The sequence below is a fragment of the Microcaecilia unicolor genome, chromosome 6 (genome assembly GCF_901765095.1).
Source record: "Microcaecilia unicolor chromosome 6, aMicUni1.1, whole genome shotgun sequence".
Classification (NCBI taxonomy): domain Eukaryota; kingdom Metazoa; phylum Chordata; class Amphibia; order Gymnophiona; family Siphonopidae; genus Microcaecilia; species Microcaecilia unicolor.
Window position 1 is genome coordinate 215,799,776 of NC_044036.1, and position 22,751 is coordinate 215,822,526.

The following is a 22,751-nucleotide window of genomic DNA, read 5'->3' on the forward strand; positions in this document are numbered from 1 at the left end:
TCCACCAGCAGTGAGTTCCAGAGCTAGATAGTAACACTAAAATGTCAGTAAAATCATCATAGCTGGGAGGGGTTAAGTTCAATAAATCTTTATTAACATTTTGAAAAATATGTTCACATCAGCATAAAAACAAGAGAAACAAACAAACCTAATAATATGGGTGCATAGATCATATAAAAGCAGTAAATTGTGAAATGCACATAATCAATTCATAGGGAATAATCAAAACCTACACTCAAGAATCAAGAATCCAGAAACCAAATCTCAAGAAAAGGAATAAAGAACAAAGACAAGGGAATTAACATTACCCCATCTCATAAAAATGAAAAAAAAATGTTGTCAAATCTTTTTAAAATGTGCAACATTATTTGTACTTTCCACTTGGTGGTGCTCAAATTTAGCTATTAGAGATGCAGACTAAGGGTGGAGGGGAAGTGAGGGAATGGAAAAAGAAAGGCAGAAATTGAAGAAAGGACAAATAGATAGCACACACTAGAAAAGAGAAGACAAGAAAGCTGAAAAGAGAAACCAGGACCACCACGCTTGGAAAATTAAAATGACCAGACAGCAAAGATAGAAAAAAGTGCTTTATTAAGAATTTAAGTAGAATTTGTTTGTTACCGGTACAAGCTGACTGGCTGGGTGGCTGGGTTCACATCAGGCTCTGCAACTTAGATTAAATAATACACTTTTTGCTTACTTACAACCCAAACTTCTTCTGACATCTGCTCAGTCTGTGTTGAGGCAACAGTCCTCAATTTTACATTGAACTTCCATTTATTTTGGCTGGAGAAAGAAAACTTTTATCCTTCCCTTCATATTACAAATAATTCTCCTCATGCCCCGTGATCAGAGCTGGATCTATATTTACATCTAACCCTCCTCCAGGAAGGACAACAAAGAAAAAACCTACAGCAACCTGCTTCAATTGGATATCAATCTGACAAAGATCTGATAGAAGATATTCAGAAGATTGGTATGAAAGGGGAGGTGCTACTGTTGTGAGATTTCAACTTGTCTGATATGGATTGGAATATCCCATCTGCGGAATCGGAAAGAAGTAGGGAGATTGTGGACGCCTCTCAAAGTGCCTTGCTCAGACAAATGGTGACGGAACCCACGAGGGAAGGGTCATTGCTGAATTTCGTGCTAATGAATGGAGGAAGTGTTTCTAATATCTGGGTGGGTGCCCACCTATGTAAAAGTGATCATCACATGATATGGTTTGATATAAGGGCAAAGACAGAGAGTGGACGCACAAAACTCAAAGTACTGGATTTCAGACGTACTGATTTTGATGAAATGGGGGAATACCTGAAGAAGGAGCTGTTGGCATGGGAAGGCATAGGAGAAGTGGAAAATCAGTGGTCAAAGCTAAAGGCTACTATAAATATGACGACTGACCTTTACGCGAGGAAAGTAAACAAAAACAAGAGAAACAGGAAGCCTATATGGTTCTCCAATCAAGTAGCTGAAAAAATAAGAGCAAAAGAGGCTTTGTTCAAGAAATACAAAAGAACTCAACGAGAGGATCACAGAAAAGATTATCAGATTAAACTCAAGGAAGTGAAGAGAGAAATCTGGATAGTGAAAGCACGAGTGGAAGAAAAAATGGATAAAGATGTTAAGAGAGGTGACAAGAACTTTTTCAGATATATTGGAGAAAGGAGAAAAGATAGGAATGGAATTGCAAGAATGGTTATGTGGGGAGTGAGGAAAATAAAGAAAATGTGCTAAACAATTACTTCTCTTCGGTGTTCACGGGGAAAAATCCTGGTGAAGGACCATGGTTGGCTGCCGAGGGAATATATGGGAATGGAGTCGATACTGCGCCGTTTACGGAAGAAAGTTTATAAACAGCTGGATAATTTGAAGGTGGACAAAGCTATGGGGCCGGATGGGATACAACCCAGGATACTGAGGGAGCTCAGGGAGGTCCTGGTGGGATCTCTTAAAGATTTATTCAATAAATCTTTACACTGGAAAGGTTCCACGGGATTGGAAACGAGCGGATGTGGTCCCTCTTCACAAAAGTGGAGACAGAGAAGAAGTGGGAAATTACAGATCGGTAAGTCTCACATCGATGGTAGGAAAAATAATGGAGTTGCTGCTGAAAGAAAGGATAGTTAACTTTCTAGAAGCCAATGGATTACAGGACCCGAGGCAAAATGGCTTTACCAAAGGAAAATCCTGCCAAACGAATCTTATTGATTTCTTTGACTGGGTGACCAAAGAACTGAATGAAGGACATGCGCTAGCTATAATCTACTTGGATTTCAGCAAAGCCTTTGATACTTTATTTATTTGTTTGTTTGTTACATTTGTATCCCACATTTTCCCACCTATTTGTAGGCTCAATGTGGCTTACATAGTACTGGAGAGGCCTTTGAAGGCTCCGGTGTGAACAAATACAGGGTGATGTTGTGGTAAGATCAAGTTCATGTGGCACAGCCACATTAGGGAATCGGAGAACGGAAGAGTTGTGTTATGTCCATTACGTGCTTTAGTTTGGTTGTGTTGCAGAGATTAGGCATTTAAGTTGGATAGGTAGGGTATGCCTTTTTAAACAGGTTGGGTTTTAGTGATTTCCCGAAGTTTAGGTGGTCGTACGTCGTTTTCAAGGCTTTTGGTAATGCGTTCCACAGTTGTGTGCTTATGTAGGAAAAACTAGATGCGTAAGTTGTTTTGTATTTAAGTCCTTTGCAGCTTGGGTAGTTCAGATTTAGATAAGATCGTGTTAATTCGGATGTATTTCTAATTGGTAAGTCGATCAAGTCTGTCATGTAACTCGGGGCTTCTCTGTAGATGATTTTGTGAACCAGGATGCAGATTTTGAAGGCAATGCGTTCTTTGATTGTGAACCAGTGTAGTTTTTCGCGGAGGGTTTTTATTTATTTATTTGTTTGTTACATTTGTGCCCCACATTTTCCCACCTATTTACAGGCTCAATGTGGCTTACATAGTATCGTAGAGGCGTTTACCAATTCGGTTGATAACAGATACAGAGTTATATTGTGGTCAGATGAGGTAAGTATGGATCAGGCATCAAGGGGTCGAAGGAAGTGAAGATTATAGATTGTCCAGTACGATCATTAGTTATATTGTGTTGCTGGGTTCTGGGATTTATGTTGGATCGGTGGGATAGGCCTTTTTGAAGAGGTGAGTTTTGAGTGATTTCCTGAAGTTTAAGTGGTCATGGATTGTTCTCACAGCATTTGGGAGTCCGTTCTATAGTTGTGCGCTTATGTAGGAGAAGCTGGATGCGTAAGTTGTTTTGTATTTTAGTCCTTTACAATTTGGATAATGTATGTTTAGGTATGATCGTGATGATTTGATTCTGTTTCTGGTTGGTAGATCTATTTTGCGCTTTCAAATCGCGTTTTACCAAATATAAGCCTCGCTGCCGTATTTTGAGCGGTCTGAAGTTTCTTTAAGGTTTAGTACCATTGATTGTATCAGGTTGCGAAATGTTTCCCTTGGGAAGAATTGCTTCATGCATTTGAGTTTCCACATTGAGTGGAACATTTGCTTTGTTGTGGATGCCACTTGTCTTTCTAGTGTTAAGTTACGGTCCATTGTAACGCCAAGGATTTTCAAGCTGTCTGAGATAGGAAGGGTGTGATCTGGGGTGTTGATACTTGTGGGATGTCCACGCTGTGTTGGGATGAGAGGATGAGACAGTGAGTTTTTTCTTTATTGAGTTTTAGTTGAAATGCATTTGCCCATGATTCCATGATGTTCAGGCCAAGCTTGATTTTGTTGGTGATTTTTGTCAGTTTGGTTTTGTAAGGAATGTATATTGTGACATCGTCTGCATATATGAAAGGGTTAAGGCCATGGTTGACTAAGGACTTGGCAAGTGGGGTCATCACTAAGTTGAATAGGATCGGTGATAGCGGTGATCCTTACAGTACTCCACAGTCTGCTTTCCACGGTGATGATATGTTTTAATTTGATTTTACTTGATATGTTATTGTGGTTAGGAAGCCCTTGATCCAGTTAAGTGTGTTTCCACCAATCCCGAACTTATCTAGTAATCTTTTTAATATATTATGGTTTACCATGTCGAATGCACTAGACATGTCGAATTGGAGGAGAAGGATGTTTTTGCCTATTGCTATTTCCTGCTTGAATTTGGCTAGAAGAGTGAGTAATACTGTTTCTGTGCTATGCTGTAAGTTTTTTGGTTACCATGCTTTCCATCAGTTTGACCACCAGCAGGATAGATGCTACTGGACGGTAGTTAGTAATTTCATTTGTTTTTTTTCTTGGTATCTTTTGGTATTGGGGTGAGTAAGATATTGCCATTTTCCTTAGGGAAGAGGCCTTGCTGAAGCATGTAATTTAGGTGGGATGTGAGGTCTGCTATGAAGCGGTCAGGGGCGGATTTCATTAGGTAGCTGGGATAGGTATCTAGTTTACAGTGAGTGTTGAAAAACTTACTAATCACCTGGGTAACTGTTTCGACGGTAAGGAGGGCGAAGTTTAACCAGGTCCGATCTACTGGGAATTCTCCAATGGTGGGGTCCAATTCATTAAGTAAGTTTTCAATGTCGGTGTTGTTCTGAGGTAGCGTGTTGTGTAGGTTTACAATTTTTTCATTGAAGTACTTCACAAGTTTATCTGCAAATGGATGTCTGTATTCATGGTAGTGACCAAGTTGGTGTCTAGGAGTTTGTTCACGAGTTGGTATAATTTCTTCATGTCTTTGTAATCTGTCCCTATTTTGGTTTTATAGCATGATCTTTTGGCCTGTCTTATTGCATATTTGTATTTTCTTTGTATTTGTTTCCATGTGTTGAGTGTATGTTCATCTTTTGTTTTATTCCATGCTCGTTCGAGTTTCCTGGTTTGTGTTTTTAACTTTTCCAGTTCATCGTTGAACCATGGTGTCGAGTTATGCTAGGGTGGGGTTCTTGTTTGTAAGGGCGCAATTTCATCTAGTATGCTTTTGCATCTTTTGTCCCATTCTATGACGTAGTACATGGAATCTGTTTCTGTTGCCTATTCGTTATTGTATATTAGTTGCCAGAATGTTTTTGTGTTTACTTGACCTCTTGTGCTGTAGGATGTGTGTTCTAGTATTCGTTGTATACCCTTCTTCCGCCAATCTAGGGATAAGTTTAGTTTGTAGTGGTCGGTCCAGGGTGTCTCTGTCCATTTCATATTGTTATTGTCAGGTTCTGGTCACTTGAGAGTTTGTGTGAGATGAGATCAAGTGTGTGCCCTTTGACGTGGGTTGCTTGCATTTCTGGCCATTTGAGATTGCATAATCGGAGAAATTCCTTACATTCTCGTGCGTTGATAGAGTTCAGGTCTTCCAAGTGAAGGTTGATGTCTCCTAGTACTAGTGTATTGGAATTGGTTACACATGTGTTTGAAATGAAGTCCATGAAGTTGGTCTGGCCTTCGTTCTAATTACCTGGAGGTCTGTAAAACAAGACACAATTCAAATGATCGCGTAGGGTTTTGTTGTGGATTCTGTTACGTCTCTCACCTGCTGTGTGGCCCACACGGCCAGCTCAGCTTCGGTCCCGCTCGCGGTAGCAGTGGCCGGCCATGTTCGGTCCAGTCACGATGGCCGGCTATGCTTCGGAATTGTGGTGTCCGGGCTTGATGGCCGGTCATCCCGGTCACCAGCCATTGGAGTAGTCTTGCCAGTCGGGGTCTTCCCGGCCTACAAGGCCGGCCATTCCAATTTGGTCCTGAAGGCCGGCCACGCGGACTGGTGGCATTCCGGAAGTGGGGCTCGCTTCCGGCGCGGTTCTTTCGCCGCACCTGAGTGTGCAGGATTGGCCGCCTTTCGCTGCTGCTCCTCCTCTCTCCAGCAGCCACCTATCCAGATCGTTCTTTCCAGCTGCTCGGAGTTACTGCTGATAAGAGGGCTATTTAAGAGCCGCAGTCTCCCTCATACCTTGCTTCAGCTTCTATTGCTATAAGGTTTGGTGCTCGATATCGTGTGCTTTGCTTTTCTGCTTTACCTGACTTCCGGATTGACCCTTGGACTGAATCTGACTACCCACTGTGTTGCTGCCAGCCTAGACCCTTGGGCTGTACTCGACTACCTGCCAGCCAGGTCAGTGGCTGTCCAATCCCATCCGTTCCCGAAGTCCTGGTGGCCACCTGCACCTGGGGCTCAACCCCTGGGGAATGGTGGTCGCTTCCCAGGTGAAGCTAGGGGTTGTCCGGCTGCCTGACCGAGTACGGTGCTGCTCTTCTTCTACCATGCTCAGTCGTGGCACAAGGGCTCACCACCCGGGTCTTAACAGTAAGCCGAAGCCATGAGCTTGCCGGACAAGACCAAGCTCTCCAACCTGGCTCAGGTTCTACAGCAACAGCAGGCCCAGTTAAATCTCCTGTCCAGCGTTCTCCAGGATGTCTGCGCCCAGCTGTCTGCGCTCCAGCAGCAACGTCCCACCTCCCCGCCGGGTCCAAGGGCAGAGGCTCCTGCTCCACGTCTACGGCTCCCAGAGCCGCCCCGTTTTCACGGAACCCTCTCAGCATGTCGGGGGTTCCTAAACTAGAGTCAAATGCTATTTGAAATCCAACCTGAAGCATTCCCGTCGGAGAAGGTGAAGATCACCTATATAATCTCGTTGCTGTCAGGCTCCGCCCTAGCCTGGGCATCTCCATTGTGGGAATAGCGAGATCCTGTGCTGTCGGATTTGGGGGAATTCTTGCAGCAGTTCCAAATGGTGTTCGATGTGCCTGGCTGCCCCCTCATCTGCCTCAGGGGAACTGCTACGGATCCAGCAGGGTGCCGGGATCATCGGGGCCTATGCGATCTGGTTCTGAACCCTCGTCACCGAACTTCAGTGGAATCAGGAGGCCTTAACGGCTATCTTCTGGCAGGGTCTGAACAGCAGAATCAAAGACGAACTAGCTGGTAGGGAACTTCCCTCCACCCTGGCGCCCTCATTTCGGTCTGCACCCGGATCGATGTCCGTTTCCGGGAGACGGCCCAGGAGAGGGCTACACAACGAGCTGATCAGAAGCCCATGTTCCGACCAGTCCGACCAGGGGTTCCTAAGGCCACTGGAGAGGCCTCGGCCAGGACAGAGGACGAACCTATAGTAGTGGGACGGCACCGTCTTTCCGAAGAGGAGAGGGCTCATCGCCGTAGGAATCGCCTATGTATGTACTGCGGTCAGCCAGGACATTTCACAGGTTCCTGCCCGAACAAGTCAGGAAACGCTCTGGCCCAGGCCCTGTGAAGGGGGTGGCTCTGGGCCGGCTGTCCTCCCTTCCTGATAACCTGTTATCGGTTCCTGTGCTACTTCAAGGGAGAGGGTTCAAAGTGCATACTGTGGCTCTGGTGGGCTCAGGGTCCAGAGGGAACTTTATCGATGCCGGTCTCCTGTCCCGGTTGGGAGGGTCTACTGTGCCTTGTCAACCAGCCCTCCAGGTCACATCCATTCAGGGTGACCAGCTTCCCCGGTCTATTGCCCGGATCACCTCGCCCCTGCGTCTGCAAGTGGGGGTTCTGCACCAAGAAGAAATCCAGTTCCTGGTCCTCTCCTGGGCTATCCACCCGGTAATCCTAGGTCTGCCCTGGCTCCGCCTTCATGCACCCTCTATTGACTGGGCCACAGGGGAGATTGGGCAATGGAGTTCTCGTTGCTTCCAGAACTGTCTTCCGCAAGTCCGGCCACTCATCCCAGTTTGCACTGCCCAACCCCAGACTCTGCAGGGTGTGCCGGCCGGTCTACCGGAGGAATATCGGGAGTTCCAGGATGTGTTTAGCGCACGGGAGGCTGACATTCTTCCACTTCATCGGTCCTTTGACTATGCCATAGATTTGCTTCCTGGTACCAATCCTCCCAGGGGACGGTTGTACACCCTGTCTCGAGAGGAATCACGGGCCATGCGTGCCTATGTCCAGGAGAACCTGCTCAAGGGGTTCATTCGGCCCTCCTCCTCGCTGGAGGGGGCAGAATTTTTTGGTTTCTAAAAAAGATGAGTCACTGCGCCCCTGTATTGATTACCAGGGCCTTAACAAGATCACAATCAAGAACTGGTACCCGCTTCCGCTGATTCCGGAGCTGTTTGATCGGCTGCAAGGGGCTAAAATATTCACCAAACTGGATTTGAGGGGAGCCTACAATTTGGTGCGAATTCGGGAGGGCGATGAATAGAAGACAGCCTTTAACACACACGAGGGGCATTTCAAATACCTGGTTATGCCTTTCGGCCTCTGGAATGCCCCAGCAGTGTTTCAAGGCTTCGTTAACTTCATCTTCCAGGATCTGTTATATACTTCCGTTATTGTATACCTCGACGACATCCTGATTTTCTTGCCCTCCCTGTAGCAGCATCTCATCCATGTTTGCACCATCCTACGGCGATTCAGAGAGCACCGCTTATTTGCTAAATTAGAAAAGTGCTCCTTCCACCAGCAGGTGCTCCCTTTCCTGGGATACATTGTCTCAGCCACCGGGCTGCAAATGGATCCAGCTAAGCTGAAGGCCATCCGCAAATGGCCGGTACCCCAGGGACTTTGGGCCTTGCAGAGATTCCTGGGGTTTGCTAATTATTACCGGCAGTTCATCCGCGACTACTCCCTGATTACTGCCCTCCTGACGGCTCTCACTAGGAAGGGGCAGACATTAAGAACTGGACTCCTGAGGCACTTGCTGCCTTTTCCGCATTGAAGGACGCTTTCCTTTCTGCCCCGGTGCTCTGCAGCCCGGACCCCACCAAACCTTTCCTGGTGGAAGTGGATGCCTCAACCCTGGGGGCTGGGGCAGTACTCTCTCAAACTCTCGCATCAGGCAAGAATCACCCATGCTCCTTCTTTTCATGCAAGTTCTCCCCGGCAGAGCAGAACTACACAATTGGAGACCGTGAACTACTGGCCCTCAAGTTGGCCTTTCAAGAGTGGCGCTACTTATTGGAGGGAGCAGCGCATCCCATCACGGTGATCATGGACCACAAAACCCTCCTCTACCTGCAAAATGCCACCAGATTGAATCCACGCCCGGCCCGTTGGTCTCTGCTTTTCGCCTGCTTTGACTTCCGCCTGATATTCCGGCTGGCGGAGAAGAACATACAGGCGGATGCATTATCCCGCAGTTTTGAGACTCCCAAAGATCTAGAAGAACCGTACCCCCTGCTTAATCCGGCCTGCATTTCCCCCATTCCAGGAGCCAGCACATCTTGTAGGACAGCAGTTCCTATCCATCTTCGTAGGAGGGTGCTGCGCTGGGGTCGCTCATCCAAGTTCGCAGGCCATTTCGGCTTTCATAAAACCCTGCACTTAATTTCCCGCTCCTACTGTTGGCCCCGGATGGCGCAGGATGTTCTCCAGTATGTCTCCACCTGTCCTGTGTGCACTCGGAGGAAATCATCACACCACAAGCCTTGGGGATTGATGCAGTTCATGCCGGTACCCCAGCAGCCCTGGCAGGATCTGTCCATGGACTTCATTACGGACCTGCCAGCCTCGCAAGGCAACACGGTCATATGGGTGGTTAACGACCGTTTCTCACAAATGGCCCATTTTAGTCCTATGAAGTCTCTATCTACCGCTGCCATCCTTGCTACCAACTTCATTCTTCACATTTTCCGTCTCCATGGGTTACCCCAGAGGATCATCAGCAACAGGGGCTCACAATTTACCTCTTGTTTTTGGAGAGCACTGTGCTCCGCTTTCGGGGTGACCACTCTGTCTTCATCGGCCTACCACCCGCAGACCAATGGCATGGTGGAAAGGATGAACCAGACCCTGAAGACCTTCTTGTGGGCATACACTAACCAGCCCCAGGATGACTGGACCTCCTTGTTGCCGTGGGCCGAGTTCACGTATAACAATCGTTTACATTCTGCCTCGTAAGTAGAGGAGTGTGGTAGCCGTGTTAGTCCACTCTTAAGGTTATCAATAGAAATCAAACAAAATAAAACATGGAAAAGAAAATAAGATGATACCTTTTTTATTGGACATAACTTAATACATTTCTTGATTAGCTTTCGAAGGTTGCCCTTCTTCGTCAGATCGGAAATAAGCAAATGTGCTAGCTGACAGTGTACATAAGTGAAAACATTCAAGCATTCCTATGACAGTCTGACAGGGTGGGAGGATGGGGGTGGGTAGGAGGTATGCATGGGGACATCAAAGCATATCATTGATATTCTAACAGGGTGGGTGTGGATAGGTGAGGGGTGGGGTGATCAACACAGAAATACAGCTTTATGGTTTATAATGGGCTAGGAACCCCAGATCCTTGTTAAGTCCTTTCTGTTGGGTGTTAAAATATTCAATCATTCTGACTTCAAAGGTCTTACGTTCTTGTATGGTTTTAAAGTTACCTTTCAGGATTCTCACTGTGAAGTCACTGGTACAGTGTCCTGGTCCTGTAAAATGCTGACCAACAGGGGTGGGAGCCCTACTGGCATCAGTATTGTTCATGTGATGTCTATGTAAATTGAATCTTGTCTTAAGCATCTGGCCTGTTTCTCCAATATAGCATCCTTTGTTACATTTTTTACACTGAATGATATATACCACATTGGAATGTGGTATATATCATTCAGTGTAAAAAATGTAACGAAGGATGCTATATTGGAGAAACAGGCCAGATGCTTAAGACAAGATTCAATTTACATAGACATCACATGAACAATACTGGACCAGGACACTGTACCAGTGACTTCACAGTGAGAATCCTGAAAGGTAACTTTAAAACCATACAAGAACGTAAGACCTTGAAGTCAGAATGATTGAATATTTTAACACCCAACAGAAAGAAATTAACAAGGATCTGGGGTTCCTAGCCCATTATAAATCATAAGCTGTATTTCTCTGTTGATCACCCCACCCCTCACCTATCCACACTGTGAAAATGATGAGGCTTTTGTGAAGATGAAGCTCCCACCTCAGGATCCCAGGTCCCTCTTTCACTCAGGGTGAGCTGGTTCTTAGTATGCAGATGTTATGCAAATTACTCTATTACCCCTTTCTACTCGGGGTGACCTGGTTCTCAAAAAGGCAAACATAGTCAGGTCTCATCAACGGGATTTTCTCATACCAATCTTTATTCCAGCCTCTGGGGCATACTTCTTTTAGCTTAAAACACTTTCACCAGCTTAAACAGTTCTTCCAGCTTAAACATTTCTTCCTACTCAGTTCAATCTTCCAGCTTAAGCACCTGGACACACAGTCCTTCCTTGTAACACACAGTTCTTCTACCTGACACTCTAGGGCCTTCTTACCCCAGCCAGCTTCCTTGCTTTGCACACAGTTCACCACCAGTCCCAAGGGCACAGCCAGTACTTCTCAAGGGGATCCTCCTGCTTCAGCTACCAGCTCTCTTCTGCAGCGGCTAGCTCTCCTCTCTCCCTCACAAATCAGGTGGGGTATTAAGTGGTTAATGGCCAAACAGGACCCAGCCCATAACCTGCTGCACCTGTTTCTATCCCCAGGTCTCTCCTCGGTCCTAGCGACCTCCTGCTATACACCCCTTACTGGCTCCCTTTAGTGACTCACCCAGCCCTTCTCCCTGGACATTTTAGGGGAACAGCGCCCTCTAGGGGCCTAACCAGGTTAGGACAGCCTCTTCCTTCTCACAACACCCATCCTGTTAGAATATCAATGATATGCTTTGATGTCCCCATGCATACCTCCTACCCACCCCCATCCTCCCACCCTGTCAGACTGTCATAGGAATGCTTGAATGTTTTCACTTATATACACTGTCAGCTAGCACATTTGCTTATTTCCGATCTGACGAAGAAGGGCAACCTTCGAAAGCTAATCAAGAAATGTATTAAGTTATGTCCAATAAAAAAGGTATCATCTTATTTTCTTTTCCATGTTTTCTTTGTTTGATTTCTATTGATAACATTCTGTCTCGCAAACTGCACCTTTTTTCACAGTGCAATCTTCACCTTTTTTCGCCATCTACAGCCGGCATCCTCGTCTTCCTCCACCTGTCTCACCTACTCAGGTTCCGCCCTAGGTGCAGTCTACAGTCGTTACTCTTCAAGACACCTGGAAGAAGGTCCAGGAGCAACTGCTGCGGGCAGCGGCCAGAGCCAAGGCAACTTTTGAACGCAGAAGGCAAGCAGCTCCTACATTTTTGCCAGGGGAGAAGGTGTGGTTGTGCACCAGATACTTGAAGCTCCGGTTACCATCCCTCAAGTTCGCCCCTCGGTTTATTGGGCCATTCACAGTGCAAACTCGGATAGGAGCGGTGACCTATCGGCTTCAATTACCTAACAGACTCCGCGTCCACAACGCTTTTCATGTGACCCTCCTCAAGCCCTTCCGCAGGTCCAAATGGCATCCAGAACCCAGAAGAGAGGCCATGCCTGAGAGCGATCCTGACCCTGAATATGAAGTGGACCGAATCCAGGACTCCAAACGCCGCGGGCGAAGGTTATTCTATCTTTTTGCTTGGAAGCACTTTGTACCCGAGGATAATTCCTGGGAGCCAGTGAGTAATATTCAGGCTCCGGACCTGGTCTGGGAATTCCATGCTCATCATCCTACTAGACCAGGACCGGAGTGGAGGAGGGGGCTTCCGGGAGGGTACTGTTACGTCCCTCATCTGCTGTGCAGCCCGCACGGCCAGCTCAGCTTCGGTCCTGGTAGCGGTGGCCAGCCATGTTTGGTCCAGTCACGATGGCTGGCTACGCTTCGAAATTGTGGTGTCTGGGCTTGATGGCTGGTCATTCTGGTCGCCAGCCATTGGAGCAGTCTTGTCGGTCAGGGTCTTCCCGGCCTTGTAGGCCGGCCATTCCGATTCGGTCCTGAAGGCCGGCCACGCGGACTGACGGCGTTCTGGAAGTGGGGCTTGCTTCCGGTGCAGTTCTTTTGCCACGCCTGAGTGTGCAGGATTGGCCGCCTTTCACTGCTGCTCCTCCTCTCTCCAGCATCCACCTATCCAGATCGTTCTCTCCAGCTGCTCGAAATTACTGCTGATGAGAGGGCTATTTAAGAGCCACAATCTCCCTCATACCTTGCTTCGGCTTCTATTGCTATAGAGGTTTGGTGCTCGATATCTTGTGCTTTGCTTTTCTGCTTTACCTGACTTCCGGATTGACCCTTGGACTGAACCTGACTACCCGCTGTGTTGCTGTCTGCCTAGACCCTTGGAGTGAACCGGACTACCCGTAGTGTTGCTGCCTGCCTAGACCCTTGGACTGAACCTGACTACCCGCTGTGTTGCTGCCTGCCTAGACCCTTGGACTGAACTTGACTGCCCACTGTGTTGCTGCCAGCCTAGACCCTTGGGCTGTACTCGACTACCCGCCAGCCAGGTCAGTGGCTGTCCAACCCCGTCCGTTCCCGAAGTCCTGGTAGCCACCTGCACCTGGGGGCTCAACCCCCGGGGAACTGTGGTCGCTTCCCAGGTGAAGCTAGGGGTTGTCCAGCTGCCTGACCGAGTACGGCGCTGCTCTTCTTCTACCATGCTCAGTCGTGGCACAAGGGCTCACCACCCGGGTCTTAACAATTCTGATTGAGGTAATTTCAAGTTGAGGTGTTATGGACTCGGCAGTGGTTTTGGTGGTAAAGTGGGACTGATAGATTAGTGCTATGCATCCGTCTCTCTTTTCTTTACTGGTCCAGTGTGTGATTTTGTATCCTGGAGGGCACAGGTCTAGGATTATAGGTTCCTTTTGGTCATGGATCCAAGTTTCAGTGAGGAAGAGTAGGTCAAGGTTTTCTGACATGATCCGGTCTGTTAGTATTGCTGTTTTATTTACAGCGTATCTGGCGTTGACATAGCCTACTTGGATTGTTTGGAATGGGTCTTCTGTATTCGGTGTTAAGTGGACTTTTGTTAGTTGTCATTTCTTTGTTGAGGTGATTTTGTTTGGGCCCTTCTTTCCCTTCTGTTGTGGTTGTTCGCATGTAAGTGTTCTTCCTTTGTTTAGGTTGTTATCAGTTTGGTGAGGTGTGGTGTATTTGATCAATCTATGATGATTGTGTAGTATGGGTATGATGTTATTTTCTGCAAGTGGGGTGGTTAGTGTTAAGTGGATCAGTGTTAAGGAGTAGATTATTAGGAGTAGTTTGAGGGTATTCATTATGGTATATATTTCCTGTGGTTACTATTAAGACCGTGTTGCCCCAATCTGCTCTCCTCACAAGCCTGCCTTCTCCGGTTGATCAAATGCAGTGCAAAAGGCTCCTTCTCAGGCACGCCTGTCCTGCTGAAAGGTGTCTTCAGTTCACTAGCAATTATTCAGTTTTTACTTTGGTTTTTACTGTCAGGCCTTTCAAGCCTTGTCAGTTGTAAAGTCTCAATTTCTTGAAATATAATAATAATAATAATTATTATTATTATTATTATTTGTTACATTTGTACCCCACATTTTCCCACCTATTTGCAGGCTCAATGTGGCTTACATGGTACCGTAAAGGCGTTCACCAGTCGATTGATAACAAATACAAGGTTGAATTGTGGTCGAATGAGGTACGCGTTGTGACAAGGCTACAGCCCAGAGGTACAAAATCCTGAACTACGTCTCCCAGAATGCATTGCCCGTCCCAGCAAAGGGAGCCCAAGGGATAGACAAGATGGGTATATACCCACTCTGACCACAAGAGGGAGGGAGAAGGAAGAAGCCCATTTCCCTGGCTCCGTAATCAATTCATGATGCCTCCCACCTGTAGAGGGAAGGGTGGGGTGAGAAGCAGGTGGAGGAGGGGGTTAAGGCTGTTGAGCAAGAAGGAGAAGCAGGATGGAATTGGAGCTGGAGAGCCCTGAGGAAGGTAGCACCTAAAGGGGGAAAGCTAGGTGTTTAAAAGTTGTGATTTAAAACCTGTTGTAAGGAAGAAGCCTGTTCTGATTTGAACTGTTTCTTGTGGGGGAAGGGCAGAGGACTGGAAGAGTTATAAGCCTGGTTCCCCCAGCTGCTCCTGTTTGTTGTGTAAGAACTGTGGGAGCTGGAAACCCTGGTTGGACAGGAGGGAACAATTTTGCTGAAAGGCCAGCACTGCTTGTGATATGTACTTTGGGCCAGCACTGCTTGTGATACGTACTGTGAAAAGGAAGTATTTCCAAAGGGGACTATTGCAGCCCTCAAGAGAGGTCAGAGACTTTGGATTGCTGGGTGAGGGGCAGCACTACCCTGCCTGGGGCAGCCCAACCCAGGGCTGGACTGAAGCTTTTGTTTGTAACTTGGAAACAAAATAAAAAAAAAGAATATTTGAAAGTATCTGCTGGTGGCAATTTGTAGGGCTTGGATTAATCCTGGGGAGGAGACTTCCTTCCTCCCCCTACTGGCGCAGCGGTCCCGTTTACAGCATGTGTCAGGCACCGTGAAGGTCGAAGGGAATGAAGGTTGTATATTGTCCAGTACGATCATTGGTTGTGCTATGTTGCTGGGTGTGGGGATTTATGTTGGATCGGTGGGGTAAGCCTTTTTGAAGAGGTTGGTTTTTAGTGATTTTCTGAAGTTTAGATGGTCATGGATTGTTTTTACAGCTTTTGGAAGTCCATTCCATAGTTGTGCGCTTACGAAGGAGAAGCTGGATGCCTAAATTGTTTTGTAAGTAAGTCCTTTGCAATTTGGATAATGTAAGTTTAGGTATGATCGTGATGATCCGATTCCGTTTCTGGTTGGTACATAAGTACATAAGTATTGCCATACTGGGAAAGACCAAAGGTCCATCAAGCCCAGCATCCTGTTTCCAACAGTGGCCAATCCAGATCACAAAAACCTGCAAGATCTATTAGGTCTGTCATGTATCCTGGGACTATGTCGTAGATAATTTTGTGGACAAAGGTGCAGATTTTGAAGATGATACGTTCTTTGATTGGGAGCCAATGCAGCTTTTCTCAGAGGGGTTTAGCGCTTTCAAACCATGATTTACCAAATATCAGCCTGGCAGCTGTGTTTTGGGTGGTCTGGAGTTTTTTTGCGAGTTGTTCTTTACATCTCGTATAGATTGCATTGCAGTTATCTGCATGGCTTAGGACCATTGATTGTATTAGGTTTCGAAAGATTTCCCTCAGGAAGAAAGGTTTTATTCATTTAAGTTTCCACATAGGCACTTTACTCACAGAGACTCCGCAACCCTGGGAGCTATGTCTATGTTGGAGGTGGACACCAGAGGGGGGCTGCAGCCTCAGGTTACCGCTACTGCTTTGCTCTGAGCCTCTCCGCCACGTTGCCCCTTCTCCTCTTGTCGCTGCTGCTGCACTCTGGTCTCAGTGCTGTCGACTGAGCCCTCGGCGGCCTCAGCGGTTCCCTCCGAGAGTGTCCTCACGCCTCCATAACTCTCATGCTCCTGAGGGAGCTCCTCCGGACATGCTCCCTTTCCCGCTGCCATCTGAGGAACCGGCGGGCGGCATGGGCGAAGAAGGCAGAGCCGGGCACATGATCACTCCACACAGCCCGTGCGGTCCCCCATGGGACAGACTAGATCATCTGTTCCTGCTCTGGGTGGGCGGGTGGGTGAGGAGGCAGAGTCGGGCGTGCGGTTGCTGTCCCGCATGCCTCGTGCGGTCCCCAGTGTGGAGAGGTTCGGATGCCTCTCCCTGCTCCCTGAGCGCCATCTGCTGCCTCGTGCGGTCCCCCGTGGGGGGCAATTCAGACTGGTGCCCGATTAACTCAGCACAAGTTAGGGCAGCTGTTTTGCTTAACTTTATGCAATTGCTTAGATGGTAAGGGCAGGCTTGGAATTACTGCAGGCAATGGAGAGGGGAAGAGGATATTATTTGAGAGATTCAGGAATTTGTAAGACAAAGAGACATCATTGACCATAACCATACCTTAGAATGTAGCCAGGGGAAATGCTTGGTAATTTGGTTTTTAAAGTCCAGTATCTAATATTTAACAGGCATTTCTGTTCATCAAAGACATGCAGCAGATTGATGTGTTCCACTCTCTGTGAAATTATTTGGAAGTTTTAATGCCGAGGAAGCTTCAGCAAGATAACAGATCTTTAGAGGTAGTTTAAGTTATAGATATGAACATTAACTCAAAAGTTGTAGTGGTGGTTTTAGTTAGCAGTTTCTGATCCTGGTGTCCGTTGTTCCAATTGATGCAGATTAGAGAGTTGCACGGGGACAGAAATCTTACCAATCCCCGCCCGTCCCCGCTGAAATCGTACCCATCCCCGCAAAAATTTAACCCATCCCAACCCGTCCCCACCTGTCCCTGCAAGAATTTAACCCATCCCCACCCATCCCCGTAAGAATTTAATGGTACATAAAAGAAAATTCCAGTCAGTCTCTCTCTGGATTTGAGCCACAGCATTGTAGGCAAGGAAGGAATGGAAGTTGGAGCACTCTGGTGTGCACATGTAAGACTTGTCTCTGATTCACTTGCACTGTGTGCTGAGAGGTCGCCACATGCACGCGCCAGTAGGTCAGGTGACATCTGATTCTCGTGCCTGTGTCAGAGTTGAGGTCTGTGCACCAGCCTGGTAGCAAAGAGGATTAATAGTAACATAGTAAGTGACAGCAAATAGACCTGAACGGTCCATCCACTCTGCCAATAGTCACACTCATGATCAATTCATCATTAAATCAACGAGTGTGATATTATATACTTGATTATGGTCTTTCTTTCGTGTTTCTGGAACAAAGACCATCTGGCCCTATCCTTATGTTCCAACTACTGGAGTTTCTATTGAAGCTCACTCCAGTCTATTCGTCTTCTCATTTGTGGGACACAGACCGTAAAAGTCTGTCCAGTACTGTCCTCATGTACCAGCCACTGAAGTTGCTGTCTAAGCCCTTTCCAGCCCATCCTAAATCAGATTGCCATGTCTGCCATACAAGTCTGCCAGGTATCAGCCCTAGTTCATCACAGCCAGAGTCGCCATCTAAGCCATTTAAGGTTAGGTTTTATATAACTTCCATTTTCTAATTAGAGATCCTCTGTGTTCATCCCACGCCTTTTTAAATTCCGTCATCATTTGTGACTCTACCACCTCCTTAATGGAAGACTTTCCACATTTGTGCTGTTAAAGCAAGGAAGAAGAAGAGAAGGAGAAGACAGCACTCAAAGAAATTGGTATTCGGTAGATGAGAGGCTGGTGCAGGTGCAGCTTACACTTCTACGAGAAGACCGCAGAACTGCTTCCATCCCCGTGGGAACCCCGCAGGAACTGCCTCCGTCCCCATGGGAACTCCGCAGAACTGCTTCCATCCCCGCGGGAACCCCGCAGGAACTGCCTCCGTCCCCGCGGGAATCCCACGGGTTCCGCGGGATTCCCGTGAACCCCGTTCTCGTGCAACTCTCTAATGCAGATCTCTGGAGGTTTTTCAGTTGTAAATCCAGCTTATTTCACAAGCAAAGAGAGTCAAAGATCAAAGGCTTCCAGCAATAGAGAAACAAATGGCTGTACTTAGCACTTCTATGTGAATGTCTTTGGAAACTTAATGCAGGGGCTGATGGTTGACTTTAGTTTTAAGAAATCTAACAGATTCAGAGTTTTAGAAATTGTTATGTGGTTAAAATAAAACTTTAACTCATGGATTGTAGATATGAACTTTATAGTTTCTGATTCTGATATCCTTGGATGGTCCAATTGAAGCAGGATGTTGTAGGCTTTTTCTTTGTTGTCCAAGAGGAGGGTTAGATGTAAACTACTCTCAATACCCCTGACATCACAATCCCCATATCAGACACCCTGAAAATTCTTGGGGTGACATTAGTTAAGCATCTATCACTAGAGAATCACGCAAAATCCACTACGAAGAAAATGTTCAACATGATGTGGATACTGAAACGTGTGAAACCTTATCTCCCCTTGAAAACATTCCTTAACTTGGTACAATCCTTGGCACTTACACATACTGGCTACTGCAACAGTATTTTTATAGGCTGCAAGGCCCAAATCCTGAAAAAACTTCAAACCGCCCAAAACACGGCAGCTAGACTCATTTTTGGTAAATAAAAATATAAGAGCGCATCACCTCTTCGTGAAAAACTTCATTGGCTCCCTATCAGAGAATGAATAAACTTCAAGGTCCACACATTGATTCACAGGATTATCCATGGAGAATCTCCGAGCTACATGATCGATCTGATAGACCTTCCAACCAGAAACAGGTCTGAATCTTCTCGAACATACCTCAACCTACACTATCCTAATTGCAAAGGTCTCAAGTACAAAACCTCTTATGCATCCAACTTCTCCTTCATAGGCAGCCAACTATGGAATGCCCTACCCAGATTAATTCGCTCAATCAACAATTATCTACCCTTCCGGAAATCACTGAAAACCCATCTATTCAAGCAAGCATACCCAAATGATCTAACCTAATCTTATGAACCCTTTACCCAACACCTAATCACTTGACAACAACTATGACTTAGACCACATCTTCCATCAACTCTCCCTATGCTATCCCTCAAACGATTCCCTCCTCCGGTTACTCCCACCCCCTTATCCCTTGCTCATTTCAACCTTCTCCCTCCTGCCTCTCCTACCCCTTTCTTACTTGCCCATCCCACCTATCTGCATATCTCCAACATTATTCTGTTATACCACAGCTTGTACTCTCTCTGCTATACCTTGTAACCCCTATTACTATGTAAGCCGCATTGAACCTGCCTCGAGTGGGAAAGCGCGGGGTACAAATGTAACAAATAAATAAATAAATACAGATCCAGTACCGGTCACAGGGCATGAGAATTATTTGCAATATGAAGGGAAGATAAAAGTTCTTTTCTTCAGCCAAAATAAAAGAAAGAAGTTCAAAGTAAAATTGAGGACTGGTGCCTCAATAGACTGCGCAGAAGTCACTAATAATTTGGGTTGTAAATAACTGATTAATTGGAAAGTAGTTTGGAGTTGAAGTCATCACAGACTTTTTGGCCTCTGAAAGATTGCATCATCCCCCACAGAAGACTCGTGAATAAGCTGAAAGGGCTGAACTTAGGACCGAAAGTGGTGAACTTCATATTGTACTGACATGCTATCCACAGAATATTAATACTCCATCACATTGAAATTATTATATTGGAATTATTATAATGTCTCTTCGAACTATCCCCATAGGACTATAGATTTTCTTCGCCTGTGTTAATTGAACTCGACCTTCCCAAACTTATCATCTCGTGGTCAAGCATTATCAGTCCTTGTAATATGCCAGGCTCGTTCTTTTGTGAAGGATTCTTCACATTATTTGTTGCATTTAAATACAGTGAGCATTCCTGGGGGGGGGGGGGGGGGGGGAAGAAGTATGGTTGGTTACAATGGACGTCAATGCCTTATATACCAACATCCCCCAGGATGCTGCACTGCAGATTATTGATCATCACATACAACAAACAAGGTTGTCAGAACAAAAGCAGGTTTTACTTCACAGTATGAGCGAGCTTGTAGTCAAGCATAATTATTTCAGTTTTGAGGGACAGTATTTTATTCAAACTAAAGACATAGCAATGGGGGCCACAGTAGCACTCTCCATTGCTTTCCTTACATGAACAGGTTTGGAAAAGGTGCAGCGAAGGGCGACTAAAATTATAGCGGGGATGGGATGACTTTCCTATGAAGAAAGACTAAGGAGGCTAGGGCTTTTCAGCTTGGAGAAGAGACAGCTGAGGGGAGACATGATAGAGGTATATAAAATAATGAGTGGAGTGGAACAGGTGGATGTGAAGCGTCTGTTCACGCTTTCCAAAAATACTAGGACTAGGGGGCATGCGATGAAACTACAGTGTAGTAAATTTAAAACAAATCGGAGAAAAGTTTTCTTCACCCAACGCGTAATTAAACTCTGGAATTCGCTGCCGGAGAACGTGGTGAAGGCAGTTAGCTTGGCAGAGTTTAAAAAGGAGTTAGACGGTTTCCTAAAGGACAAGTCCATAAACCGCTACTAAATGGACTTGGGAAAAATCCACAATTCCGGGGAATAACATGTATAGAATGTTTGTACGTTTGGGAAACTTGCCAGGTGCCCTTGACTTGGATTGGCCGCTGTCGTGGACAGGATTCTGGGCTCGATGGACCCTTGGTCTTTTCCTAGTGTGGCATTACTTATGTACTTATGAGTTGTTTGTGTATGTATCCCGATACAGTAGTCATATGATATCATGGATGGGGTTCATCGATGATGTCATTATGATATGGAGAAGCTTGGAGGAACAGCTCAGGGAATTTGTGTCCTATATTAATGGAGTGGATCAGAACATTACATTCACATCCCATTGGGATAAACATCAAGTTACATTTCTTGACATTTCTATAACTCTGTCTGATCTGGGCATATTCAATACTTCGGTGCACAGGAAGGTAACTGACAGGAACACAGTCCTTCATTATACGAGTTAACCACCCAAAGGCACTATGTAATAGTATTCCAATAGGACAGTTCCTCTGGCTGAAAAGATTGTGTTTTGATATAAAGCAATTCAAGATATGTTCCAGAAGTTTTGTCAAAGGGGGTATCCCAGGAATATTGTGAAAAGAGCATATAAACGGGCACTATATGCCGATAGGCAGTGGTTATTGCATGATGTAAGACAGTAAAGAGTAAGGCATCAGTGTGTGTGCTCCCTTTTTCTCCTCAGGCCCATAAAATTGCAAAAATTATAAATCAATATTGGCACATGTTATGTATATCAGGAGCATTTTCTGATCACCCCAAGTGGCTTACAAACGGGGTAAAAATCTAGGGCAATTGTTGACTAATACAATAAAAGAACCGATGAGAGATAGGGGTCATCATATATGTGGGAATTTTAACATGTGCCAATATGCAATTCAAACTAAGGAAATAGAGGTTCCTCGTTCTCAGGAAAAATTTCAGTTGAAAGTTAGAACGGATTGTAATTCCCAGGGTGTGATTTACTGTGTGATATGCCCTTGTGGGCTGTATTACATTGGGCAGACTTTGAAGAAAATTAGGGTGCACATTGGTGAGCATGTTAGTAATATTAGAACAAATAAAAAAAGAAGCTCCTTTGCCGACTTATTGGCAGGAACAACAACATTGCCTAGCGGACTTATGGCACGTGGTGTTGCTTCAAATACAAAGAAGCGATGGAGCAATCAATCCTGAGTGGTTGATTAGGAAAGAACAAAGGTTCATCTACAGGTGGAACACAACTCAGTCGGAGGGACTTAATAAAGAAATTGAGTGGGATAGGTAACAAGTGTGTCTGTCCTCGGTGGTATATAAATGAACTAGAGAGTCAGCAACAGCAGAGAGATCTGGGGTCTCGATGATTTGGGTTTCCGCCCACAGGAAATGGTCGCCGTGAGAGGTTAGATTCTTGAAAAATTCAAATAAGTGACAAATTGAGATTTCATTTCAGTTAACGGTAGTATAATTGCATTGTGAAGAATTGCTTAATAAGAAAAATTATTTGTGTATATTTATAGGATTTGAGAATGTGTGCCTTTTGAAAAAGCGAACTTGCGAAACTTGGCCGGAGTCAAGGTCACGCACAGGCGAAGATTGAGTTAACGGCATTGAAGTGACTTGCCCTGGGTCTAAGGGGACTGTATTTCTCTTGCAAATAGTGGAACAATTGACCATATGACATATTATAAGGACTGATAATGCTTGACCACGAGATGATAAGTTTGGGAAGGTCGAGTTCAATTAACACAGGCAAAGAAAATCTATAGTCCTGTGGGGATAGTTCAAAGAGACATTATAATAATTCCAATATAATAATTTCAATGTGATGGAGTGTTAATATTCCGTGGATAGCATGTGTTTTAATTCCCTCCTCTTATAGACCTCTTTCTGACTCCGTCACACGGGGGACTAAAGGTACTTATTTCATATATCAGGTTCTGTATAGTTTCTCTAACCTCCATTGTCACCCAATCATAA